General features: G+C 40.0%; 1 protein-coding gene across 2 annotated transcripts in view; it reads left to right on the forward strand.

Moving 5' to 3' along the window:
• The window catches only part of MID1 (midline 1), a 381,575-nt gene that overhangs the window by 191,137 nt on the left and 177,244 nt on the right, over positions 1-13,194 (forward strand). The window lies entirely within an intron of this gene.

Here is a 13,194-nt window from a genome sequence, read left to right on the forward strand (position 1 = left end):
GATTTAAATTTAACTAGAGGCATGATTCGGGAGAAGGGGCTTTTTAAAAACTTTACAACTTATGTGCTTATTTCCAGTAAAATGTGTTTTCATATTTTCTTATTACCAAAAGATTATTACATATGGGGCTTTTATTAAAATACCATGGAATAACTTTGAGTTTCAGATATTTAGAAATAAATATCAACCATCCTGTTCTTCCTGCCCACAGCGTGCCTATAATTTTTTTTCTTAGAGTTTTCATTTAGCATACACGGTAGGTATTATTCTGCAATTTTTGCTCTATATGCATCTTTGATGGTCCTTTCATGGATATTTTTTACCAGAAAGGGCACAGGGTCTTGTAATAACCCACAATCCTTCTATTGTGAGGTCATCTGACTTAAGTCATCCTGTTTCCAAGAGACTCTCTCTCTGTCTAATGGAGTGGTCTTTCGTGCAGTTATGTCATGTGATGTGGGCTGTGGGGGAGGGGGAAATGGGGGATGACTAACAGTGAGGTGAAGAGCCTGCAAATAACAATGTCTCACATTTCTCAGGCAACGAGTACTGGGGAGGAAATCTTTTCATCTACCTTCTTCTGTTCAGTCCCTGGGGGCCTGCAAACTAAACTAACAAAAGATAGATTAACAGGAGAAAAGGCACACAATTTTGATCAATATTTACATGCACAAGGCTGTGTTTGGAGGCTCAAACCTGTAATTCCAGCACTTTGGGAGGCCAAGGTGGGAGGATCGCCTGAGCCCAGGAGTTTGAGACCAGCCTGAGCAACATAGGGAGACCCTGCTTCTATAAAAAAATAAAAATAAAAATTAGCCAGGCATGGTGGTGTGCACCTGCAGTCTCAGCTTCTTGGGAGGTTGAGGTAGGAGGGTTGCTTGGGCCTGGGAGGTTGATTGAGGCTGCAGTGAGCCATAATCACATCACTGCACTCTAACCTGGGCAACAGAGACCCTGTCTCAAAAAAAGAAAAAAAAAAAAGTACATATACAAGAGTCCACACAAAAGGAGCAAAACGCAAAGAAGCAGCTAGACTCAGGGGCTTTTAACATACCCTTTTAACAAAGGAAAGAGGGTTTGGGCTTCAAGGGATAATAAATTATGGGAAAATGACTAGGAAATATATAGGGGAACTAATGAACAATAAGGACTGAGGTCTATTTATACAAACTCTTCTTGGTATCGACTCCCCATCATCAATGATAAAAATCACTCATCTCTCTCTGGTACAGGGGGCACCTTCTTCAAAGGGAAATATATGTTCTGCTTTTAGGCAGATAGAGGGAGGGCAGAGAACTTTTCCAACAGCTGTTGATTTTCATTTGACTTTAGCTCAAAATAATTATATGGCAAAGAGGCATATTTGGGGCTGGCATATTCTGATCCCCTTCAGGAGGTAAACATATCAAGCTTGGAGCTTAAATTAGTCAATGTCAGTCAGGGCCAGCTTCTTGGGCATACAACCTGTGCAGTTACATGAGGTCCCACACTTGGTTTAATGGTAGACTGAATGGGCATGGCTGCGTTCCAATAAAACTTTATCTATGGGTACTGAAATTTTAATTTCACATACTTTTCATATGTCATGGAATAAAATTCTTTTGATTCTTTCAGCTATTTGAAAATGTTAAAAACAATTCCCAACTTGTGGACCATACAAAAACAGGTGGTGGGCAGGCTTGGGCTGGAGTGCCTAAGTTTGCCAACCCCTGATATAGAGAAGCATTTCCAAAACCAACAGCATCAGCCCTACCTGGGAACTTGTCAGAAATGCAAATTTCTAGGCCCCACCCCAGACTGCTGAATCAGAAACTCTGGGGTGGGGCCCTGTAACCTGTGTTTTAACAAGCCCTCTAGGGGATTCTGATGCCCAGTCCAATTTGAGAACCACCGATCTAGACCTGTGGTTCTCAACCTTGGCTACTCATCAAAATTCCCTAAGGTAGCTTTTAAAAACTCTCTGCTCCAAGGCCCAGCCCAGATCAATTAAATCAGAGTTTCTGGGGGTGGGACTCAGGTGCCAGTATCTTTTAAATCTCCTCCAGGTGATTTCAATGGGCAGCCAAAGCAACTAATGGTTCCATTGTACAAATAATAGAACTGTAGCTCAGAGAGTTTAAGTGACTTGCCCAAGATACACAACAAGAAGAAACAGGCACAGCATAGCTCATTTACATTTGTTTTTTTAGACACATGAGGGTTAAAATAGTACATTTGGTAATGGAAGGTATTTGCTAGAGGCTTTAGGGGTCAGGTTATCTTTTATTTAGCACCAATTAATTTAACACATCTGAAAACATGCCCTAAATAAAATGAAAACTAGCTTTGGAAACTCATTAGGCCAGACAATGCAAGCGTAATTGAAAGAAATAAGGTGCAGAGGCTCAGTAAGGTCCCATCTGAAAGCACTTTGGGGCTGAAGGGTGAGCTCCATGATTCAAAGGAAAGACAAATCTAGAGAGCTAATGTCAGACATTGTTGCCTGCCCTGGAGGTACTTAGAAGTGTGTCTGAACAATTGCTTCCTGTTCCATATCTGCGACGTAGGTAAATATGTTACAGTCCTAAATGACATTAATGACAGAAAAAAAAAATTTCCATGCTTGTGATGGATTTTATGACTCTTAAGGATTCCTGTGCCTCAGGCATTTTAAAGCGAACTTTCAAATGATAAATATTTTGTTCTGATTTTCTCAGCAAAGACTTCATCATATCAAGGAATGAAGAAGATGGGCTACATACCCAAAATAGAGCTGGAGAAAGCAATGCACATTGGAAACTGAGTCATGCAATGATTACAAGTGGAGTCATATAAACATACAACTGACTCTTTGACGCTTTTGTTTTATAAATTACCTGATCATAATACAAGCTACTATTTTTGAGTATTTACTCTGTGCTGTGTTCTCCTCATAGTTCTGTGGTTAAGAGCATGTTTTCAGGAACTGGTCAGCCTGAGTGCACAAACTAGTATCTATGTCCTCCTAGCTTTGTGACCTTGGCAAGTTACTTTACCTCTCTGTGCCTCAGTTTTCTCCTCTGGAAAATGATGATAATATTAGTACCTTTTCTCATAGGGTGAAGGAAGATTAAACATGCTCACAACAGTGTCTGGTGTCTAATTAGCATTCAATAAATGTTAACATTATTTTTAAACAACCTCAATTCTCACAATAACTTTGAGGGATATCAAGCAGATGGGCCATGTTATCACAACCATTAAGTGACAGGTTTAATATTTGGACTAAGGCTGTTTCCAGCATCAGTGCTGCCAGTCACAGTGCTATACTGCATTGATTGGGAATAATAAATCAAGTATTTATGTTCAGTTTTTTCCACGTATAGTATAAACTTTTGGGCATAATCCAAATATCCCTGGACCTTCTTGTTATCTGGATGATTTTACAAAGCCTCCAGACTGCCCGTCCCACAGGACACTGAAGCAAGGTGGTGGTCCCTCCTATCAACTGCTTCTCCTGTAGTTGTCCCCATCTCAGTAAACAATGACTTAATTCTCCCAGCTGTCCCAGGAAAGAACCTGGAAACCTCGTTTCTGCTCTTTATCTGACACATACAGTCCCTCAGCAAGCCACACTCATTGTACCATCAAAATCTATCCAGGAACTCCCCAAGTCACCCCACCTCCAGTGCCACCCCTGACCCAATCCACCATCATCTCTTAACATCTCCTGCCTTGCAGGCTGCTCTCTGTCTAGCAGTCAGACTGAGCTCTATAATGTCAATTGGATATTGTCACTCCTGAGCTCTGAAACCTTCCCATCTCCAGGGAAAACCCAAGATCCTTCTAGTGATCTACTAGACCCTACAGGATCTGCAAACACTGCCTCACCAACACCCACCCACAACCACTGCCCCCCATCACACACACACACTCAGACACATTCCTGAGCCTTCAGCTCCTACTACTGTAGTGCTTACACCCTCTGCTCCAACCTCCACTGGCTTCCTGCGTTGATTGAGTTCACCCTGGCCTCACAGCTTCTGCAATCACTGTTTCCTCTGCCTGGATAACTCTGCCCCATCCATCACTGTAGTTGAAAGTCTTGCTTCCTCACTTCCTTAGGATTCTGCTAAATTATCACCCTATAAAAAAATATAAACTCCTCACCCCATTGACACTCCTTTCCCCACATACAATAGCTCCCATCACCATCAGACCTATTTTCTGCTTATTTATTGATGTGTTTGTCTATCTCCCTTCACTAGAAGGTATGCTCATGACAGCAGCATTTAACCTATTTGTACCTGTCTGTATCATCAGCACCTAGAACAATGTCTGGCACATAGTAGACACCCAATAAATACTTACTGACATGATCAGGCACGTTCAGGGTGTTATAGCTGTAGTCCATAAATACTTACTGAATACCTATGACCGTTCTGGCATAAGGAAGATATACCATCTTTATTAGCATATGATTAAGGCATGAGAGTCTCTCCGATTCTTTTTCTTATACGAAGCACTTGTCTCTATGCTTGAGATCTTCGGATTCCCTGGGAGTGATGAAAATCAATTCATAGAGATGTACAGTTATCTATCTATATGTTGCTAATGAAATCGATGGCTAGAATATTGATGCACCAATTAGCTCCGAATAAAGAAAAGTGCTCCAAGGCTGCATTCCTAACTGTGGCAATGAATCACACAAATGTGTTCCACTAGGAACATCATTGAGCAATTCTGAATGGAAAAGGAAAACCTCATTCACAGTCCTAGAGAAAGAGCCCTAAAATCCAAATCCTCCTCTGCATAGCACAACACCAACATCTTTTTCTATGAGGGTTAATCCCTTAACAGACAAATGCATTGTTTTTTCCTGCCTATGGTTGATTGGATGAACACAGCCCAAATTTGGAGAACCATTTAAAGTAAATAAAAATCATTACAGTGCTGGCCAGGCTCAGTGGCTCATGCCTGTAATCCCAGCACTTTGGGAGGCCAAGACTGGTAGATCACTTGAGGCCAGGAGTTTGAGACCAGCCTGGCCAATATGGCGAGACCCTGTTTCTACTAAAAATACAAAAAAAGAAAAGCCAGGTATGGTGGCAGTCACCTGTAATCCCAGCCACTCGAGTGGCTGAGGCTGGAGAATAGCTTGAACTCAGGAAGCAGAGGTTGCAGTGAGCCGAGATCATGCCACTGCACTCCAGTCTGGACGACAGAGCAAGACTGTCTCAAAAAAAAAAAAAAAAAAAAAAAAAACTAAAGTGCTTCAGTTTGCTTCCAAATGTAATGGCAAATTCCTGACTCATCTTGAAGGTGCAACATGAGAGACTTTTGGAGGTAGATTGTGGCTGGGGATTTTAGAACCATCTAAGTAATAAATCCCATCACCCCCATATGAGGCACAGGAGGTGAAGGAGTGTTTGTGATGAGTCATGGGCATACTGTGTTTTGAGCCTCATTCCAAAGACCTGCATCTGAACTAGGGTGGCAGCACCACATGCTGGAAAGAGTACAGGTTCTTGAGTTTGAGAGATGGATTCCAATGTCCCATATACCAACTGTACACTTCCTGCATGTCCGAAGAGGGCCTGATGTATAACTGGTCCATGATAGATACGGGATTTTTTCAATTGCCTGCCTTTTAATTCAGCACAAATACCTCCTGGTGGGTTATATTATATTGTATTATATTGTATTGTGCATCTCCGTAATGTAGGTGCTCGTATTTTTATCTCATTAGACCTCTCAGTGTGTGGTGTATCAGCTGATTTTGAATTCCCTTATTTGGGCTAAATTAATTTGCACAGCTGAAGAAAAGTCCACCTATCTGCGAAGTGGTTGGTTTCTAAAGATGGCCATAACAAAATTATCTTTTTTTCCCACACAGATATAGTTTAGGACAAATACCAGTAGGGCATTGTGGTACAACTTAAATAATGCTATGAATAAGAATTGTTATTTTGTTCATCGTATGATACTATTTAAATCACTCACATTAAAATAACATTAAATAGCATTGCTATTTATAAGATAATGTAGACAGGCAATATAAGCCCTTCCTTTGGTAAATTAATAATTCAAAGGAGAAATAAAATGAAGCCTCATTTGAATGCAGTTTCTCAGACATTTAGATTTCTTTAATAAATATGGGAAAAGCTGAGGGACTGATACCCATGTTTGCATTTTTTTCTTGCCATGACTAACTATGTTTATTTTGCATCAGGGGAATAATATAAGAAAGGCTATCTCAGTACGTGCTGATTTTCATAAGTGGTTCTCAACAGAAAAAAAAAAAAAAAAAAACTCATGACAAGTTACCTAGTTATAAGGAAATAAGGGTAAATATTTCCTTGGCCATTAAAAATGTTAAAAAACCACCATGATCTGTGTGTAACAAAGGAAAGAGACACATAAACCATGATTCCTAAGTAGTTTTTATTTTTACTACCATCTTAGATCCAGGTATGTGTGAAGTGGGAGAGGATTTTCACCAATCAGAAATAACACAACCATCCTGGCTGTCTTTCTGTTCATTTAAGTACCAATCTAAAAGATAAAGCATTGACTTTTTATAAGCAAGGAGCGCAAATCCTGTTCAAAGCTTGTTTTGATTAAAATTTTTATTCCCCTCCTTATGTCCACATGCTTATCAATGATCCAGTCTGATTTGCTTGTTTCTAACATACAAAAAAAGAGATGATTCATAAAAGTTAATATTTTTAATCTCTAAGACTAATTTAAATATCAGCTTTGTGCATTAAAATATTAAAGGTTTGAGGGACTAATCTTTCTCACATATAAGAAAAGTGAGATAAAAGAATAAGGATAAGAAGTAAAATGGTTAAATATGAAGGACAGTAAACAGCTATTCCTAGTCATACAAAGACCCACAAACAATGGATTTAAATCAAGAATGATGCCAATTAGGAATAAGAACAAAAGGTGATTTTTCATTACTCTAATGAATTATTAAGGTGTCTTGGATATAGAATATTCATTCCTGGAGATCTAAAAGAATGTCCAAGACAATTTGGATCAGAACCGTCTATATGTACTTCTGGTTACATGTGGCAAAACAATCATAAACCTTGAACAAATTAAAGCTGAAATGGTGGAAACAGGAAATGCTAATGAGGTCATATGTGTATGATGTGATCACATTACACTTGGGGTTCAGAATGGGCCATTAGGCATGTAATTTATCTGAAGCTCTATCATGACTCTTTTGTCATCTATGGGCCAGATGATAATAAAACACTGCTAGTTCATAGGAAGTGACTTTAAGGACAAGAAATTGATTTTATAACCAGAGAGTATATTTTTGTTTATTTTAAACTAATTTTAATTTTATCAAAGTAATACATGTTCCACATACAAATGTATGAAAGACTCTTAATGAAAAACAGTAATCCCTGTCCCATCCCACTCCACCCTAGGGACAATCACTTTCAACTGGCAAATATCTGTTCTGGTATGTATCTCCATATTTCCCATAATATGTCTTTACTGCTCTTTCCTGGTTTATGAATTTTGGACATTATTCTTAACATTCTACATCTGATCAAAAAGGAATTAGCCCTCCTCGTCCCAATCCCACATTCTTCCAATATAATGGTGTCAGAAATTATGTTCACCTAGTAACACAGATCCCAAAACATTGGCTCAAACAAATTAGCAATTTATTTTTCCATAGAACATGAAGCTTAGGGCTCATTTGGAGGCTCCAAGATGTCATCAGAAATCCAAGATCCTTCTATCTTTTCTGTTATCCAGCTTTACTAGGTGTTCTGTCCTCGTCATGGTTACAGAAAGGCCCTAGTCCCTCAGACATTGCAACCATTCCTGGTGGAGAAATCCAGGAAGGGCAAAGAGCAAACAGTGTGTATTCCCTTTAAATAGCTTTCCCAAAAGCCCTACATAGTACATAGCAGCTTCTATTAAAATTTTATAGGCCTACCAGACATAGTGGTATGAGCTTGTAGTCCCAGCTGCTTGGGAGGCTAAGGCAGGAGGATGGCTTGAGCCTAGGAGTTTGAGGCTGTAGTGCAATATGAGTGTGCCTGTGACTAGCCACTGCATTCCAGCCTGGGCAACACAGCGAGACCTCGTCTCTAAAAATAATAATAATAATAGTTTCATATGATCACTTATACCTGCAAAGGAGGCTGGGAAATGTTCTTCAGCTGGGCACATTTTTGCCGCAAGTAAATTGAGGTTCTGTTGAAAAGAAGCAAAGGGAAGATGGATACTGGATTGGCTACCAGTAGTCTCTGCCATAATATCTATATCAGAAATCACTGCCAAGTTAAGGACTGTTCTATAACAATGCTTCATTTTTTTGTGCATTCTTTTGTTTTGCCTGGAGTTAATAATAGTCTCACATATTGCTTATATTTATGTGTACCTGTTTGCCCTCAAATGTTAACTATAGTATCACTTTTCTCTCAGAGTCCTAACTCCAGGAGTCCTCCATCCTCCTGCTACAATTTAGACGGGACCTTTCTAAGATGCCGCTCACAACTGCATGATAATTATGTAGTTATCATCCTGGACTTTCCTTACTTCTTTTTATGTTGGTGCCTCTATTTTCTGGGTCCCATTGACTTATCTTTCTTAGTTTAACACTCTCATTTTGCTAAAACACATCTTTGAGTGGTTTCCAAAGAAAGAGTACATGGGATGCAAAAATGTTGAGCCTTGGTATGAAAATAATTGCATTATATTCTGACATTTGATTGATAGTATGATTTGGTAAAGAACTGTCAGCTAGAAAACATTTAATCTCAAAATTAAGTAAAATAGAGCTCTTAACTTCCAGTGTTGCAGTTGATAAGTACATAATAAATCGGTTAGCAAAATTTCATTATTGATAAAGAAGATGACCTTCTACTAATGGAGACTTTAAAATTATTACTATTATTATTAGTCACAACAACTCAGTAAACATTTATTGACTGACCATATACTCTGTGCTTGTTGTTGCAATGGATATACAAATGTTTGGGCATAGGCCTTGTGATGGTTTATGTGTTAACTTGGCTAGGTTGTGGTACCCAGTTATTCAACCAAATGTTAATCAAGGTGTTGCCATGAAGGTATATTGAAGATATATGGTTAATATCTACAATCGGTTGACTTCAATAAAGGAGATTATCCTTGATAATGTAGGTGGGCCACACCCCATTCGTTAAAGCCTTTACAGCAAAATTGAGGTTTCCCTGAAGAAGGAGAAATTCTGCTTCATGTCTACAAGAGTCTGCACCTGCCAACCTGCCCTATGGATGTCAGACTTGCCAGACCCCACAGTTACATAAGCCTGTTTTATGTTTCTCTGGAGAGCCCTGACTGATACAGGCAATCACTTAAAAAACAATTCAAATAATTTTCCTCTTCAAATTTAATACAAAATTATAATAAAAAAATAGATGACAGAAATTGAAGAATTATTCTTGGGAAGTAGGATATTATTATTATTATTTTTTATTTTTATTTTTTTGAGACAGAGTCTCGCTCTGTTGTCCAGGCTGGAGTGCAGTGGTGCGATCTCAGCTCACTGCAAGCTCCACCTCCCGGGTTCATGCCATTCTCCTGCCTCAGCCTCCGGAGTAGCTGGGACTACAGACGCCCACCACCACGCCCGGCTAATTTTTTGTATTTTTAGTAGAGACTGGGTTTCACCGTGTTAGCCAGGATGGTCTTGATCTCCTGACCTCGTGATCCGCCCACCTCAGCCTCCCAAAGTGCTGGGATTACAGGCATGAGCCACCGCGCCCTGGCTGATATTATTGTATTGAAATGAAGTAGAAAGTTCAATTGGGAGTGGAGATTTTGACCACAGGAGGAGGATATAAGAAGCCCTTGGTAAATTCATGCATAAACCATTTTTGGAGGCTGAAGCAGGAGGATCACTTGAGCCCAGGAGTTCAAGACCAGCCTGGGCAACATAGCAAGACCCCCATCTCTCCAAATAGTAAAAAACTTAGCCAGGCATGGTGACACACACCTGTGGTGCCAGCTACTCAGGAGGCTGAGGTGGGAGAATCACTTGAGTCCAGACGGTTGAGGCTGCAGTGAGCCGAGATTATGCCACTGCACTCCAGCCTAGGCAGCAGAGTGAGACCCTGTTTCAAAAAATTTTTAAAAAAGTAATGAAGTTAAATGAAATAAAATAAAAATATTAAAAATTCATGCATAAACCATTTACCAGATTACTCAAGGGCAGATAATGAAGAATCCGCTATATTTAATCTTAACACAAACTAGATATTGTTAACATGTTTCACCTTTGAAAGCATAGAATTATTAAATAGTAAGGTTTAATTAAAATTTAAAATGACATGATTTGCTTTGATTCCTTAATTTTCTAGTGAGGAAACAACAAGCTTAGGGTACATTTCTGACATCATAGATTTTTTCACTTCTTTCCAGTGTTGCTCATCCAACACATTTACACAACAAGCAATAGCAATTGCACTGGGCACACTTACCAATATATGAATTTATTCAGTCTGTGCAATTGTCCCCTAAGAAATCTTGGGCTTAGAATATCAATTGGCTTATCTGAGGTCTATTAGCCAGTTAGTGACCAAGTCAGCACAGAAAACTGACTCCAAGTCTTATTTGGCCCATCCTTGTGGTATACCACATTGTTTCCCTTAACCAACTGAAAGAAACTAATTTAAGGAGTACCTGTACACAGGGAGTACCTGCTTCTCTTTTTGTGACTTTCTATAAGAATTATAGATGAGGTTTTTTTTTTCTAAGTGGGGACTCATGTTGTTAACTTAAATTGCCTTTACTAATCACCTCAAACACAGCATTCCATAAATTTCCCTCTGTCCCCATAATAAAACAACTGGATTTCTGAAACCTCTGAGGGAGAATAAATATGCTGTTTTCATAGCTCCCAAAGTCTGTGCACTTGTACTGGGCACTCTCCAGGTGGCTGCATAGACAACTTCAGCTTGATTTTCATTGACTTTTGACATGCCCTGACACACATTAAAATAATCTATGTGAAATTGCTGATATTTAGCCATTTTTTACTTACACGAACATTCACTCCATGTTCTTTGATCTACGAGATCACTGAGAGAGGTGGCACAAGTACTGTTAGGTATCGTCCAAGGGCACCACACCAAAGCCTGTCCATGTCTGAGTAGTGCCGCCTGTCCAGGACTATCCACCCAGAACCTATGTTAGGTTTGCTACAAGGTCTGTTAATAACCAAACCCGCACATAACTAACAAGATTATCAATTAAGCTGCTTTTTTTGAAGAAGAGTTTTCAAAACTTCGAACATCCCTTCAGCTAACATTAGCAAACATTGTTAATCACAAATTTGGGAACAGAACATCTGTTCGTTTGGTAGAGCAAGCTCCTTTACTCACTTCACTTTTCTTTTCTTTTCTTTTCTTTCTTCTTTCTTTCTTTCTTTTTCTTTCTTTCTTTTTTTTTTCTCCTTTTTTCAGGGTCTTACTTGTCACCCAGGCTGGAGTGCAGTGGCACAACCTAGGCTCACTGCAGCCTCGACCTCCTGGGTTCAAGTGATCCTCCTGTCTTAGCACCCCAAGTACCTGAGACTACATGCACACACCACCATGCCCAGCTATTTTTTTTTGTAGAGACACGGTTTCACCATGTTGCCCAGGCTGGTCTCAAACTCCTGAGCTCACGCGATCATCTGCCCTCCTCGGTCTTCAAAAGTTCTAGGATTACAGGTGTGAGCCACTACACTGGGCCTCACTGTTTCTAATAGGTGGATCAAATCCTCACTCAATGAACATCCTCCAAAGGACCATTTATTTCATTCAGAATTTTAAAAATTTCTATTTGCTTATTTGTAAATGAAAAAGCAGACTTTGTGTATCCCCACCATTCATTTTTTAAGAGGTTTTCTGAATCAAGGAGGCAGCATATTTTATGGCACTGTGTTAGTTCAGGCTGCTATAACAAAATACTGTACCTTAGACTGGGCCATTTATAAACAACAGACAATTATTGCTCATAGTTCTGGAGGCGGGTAAGTCCAAGATCAAGGTACCAGCAGATTTGGTGTCTGGTGAGGGCTCTCTGCTTCATCAGTGGCACCTTGTTGCTGTGTCCTCACATGGCAGAAGGGGCAAATAGGCTCTCTGAAACCTCTTTTATAAGGGTATTTTGCTTTAAGGGCATAGAAGATGGAAGGGATTAATTTTTCTTGGGGCATTTGGGGAAACCACGAATGAGTGGTGACATTTGAGATTGTCGGATAGTTGGTGAGTGAGTCAAAGGAGAATAAAAATGGAAGTAACATTAAAAGGGCACAGTCCTTGAGAGAGGAAATCCCAGCTCATATTTACCTTTGAGGTGATGAAAGTAGAAGGCAGACGCAGTTGTAGCTTCTACTGAAGGTGGTAAACAGATGTGCCATGGGATTAAACTCCAGCGGTATTTAATGGCAGGAGCCCTGGGTAGCTTCCTGTGTCCTGTGGCTGGGGCATACCTAGGGCAGGGATAGACGCAATATTTCTCAAAGTGAATCAGAGTCCTTTGTCAGTGGGATAAAATGCTGATTCTCAGGCTCCTCAGCAAACCTACTGAATCAGATTCTTTTGGTGCAGGGGCCTGGAGATTTGCATTTTTAACAACCTCCCCAGAAGTTTCCTTGCACCCTCAAGTTTGAGAACCACCCTTTCAAAGTGTGATTTCATCACCCAGGAGACATTTGGTAATGTCTGGAGACATTATTGGTCATCACGATTGTGGGGGTGCTACTGGCATCTAGTGTGCAGTATCCAGGGACGCTGCTACACATCTTACAGTGCACAGGACAGCCCTCATGACAGAATATCCTGCCCAAAATGTCAGTGCTGAGACTGAGAAATCCTGAACTCCATCATATGAAGGGCTCTCAAGGAAAAGTACAAGAAGTGGACTGAAGTCAGTTTGTGTCACTAGGTGGCTCCTTAGGCTACTCAGGCAGGGGGCGAGGGTTATGGGCTTCCAGGCCCAGTTATTGGGCCACTAAATTTTCATAGAACTGGGCAGAGCTCACATGTGTTGAACCCATGCAGATGACACTCCTGAAGCCACCAATTCATTATTTGCTAAGTTTTTTTCCCCCCGATACCAAAACATTTAAAATCTTTATTGAATTATTGTCACAAAATTGCGGTCATTTCTTGGGGAAAAAATATGGAACTGGTTCTACACAAAGTACTCTTTGCTCAACTTGCACTTTCTTGA

This window comes from Chlorocebus sabaeus, chromosome X, assembly GCF_047675955.1.
Source record: "Chlorocebus sabaeus isolate Y175 chromosome X, mChlSab1.0.hap1, whole genome shotgun sequence".
NCBI classification, from domain to species: domain Eukaryota; kingdom Metazoa; phylum Chordata; class Mammalia; order Primates; family Cercopithecidae; genus Chlorocebus; species Chlorocebus sabaeus.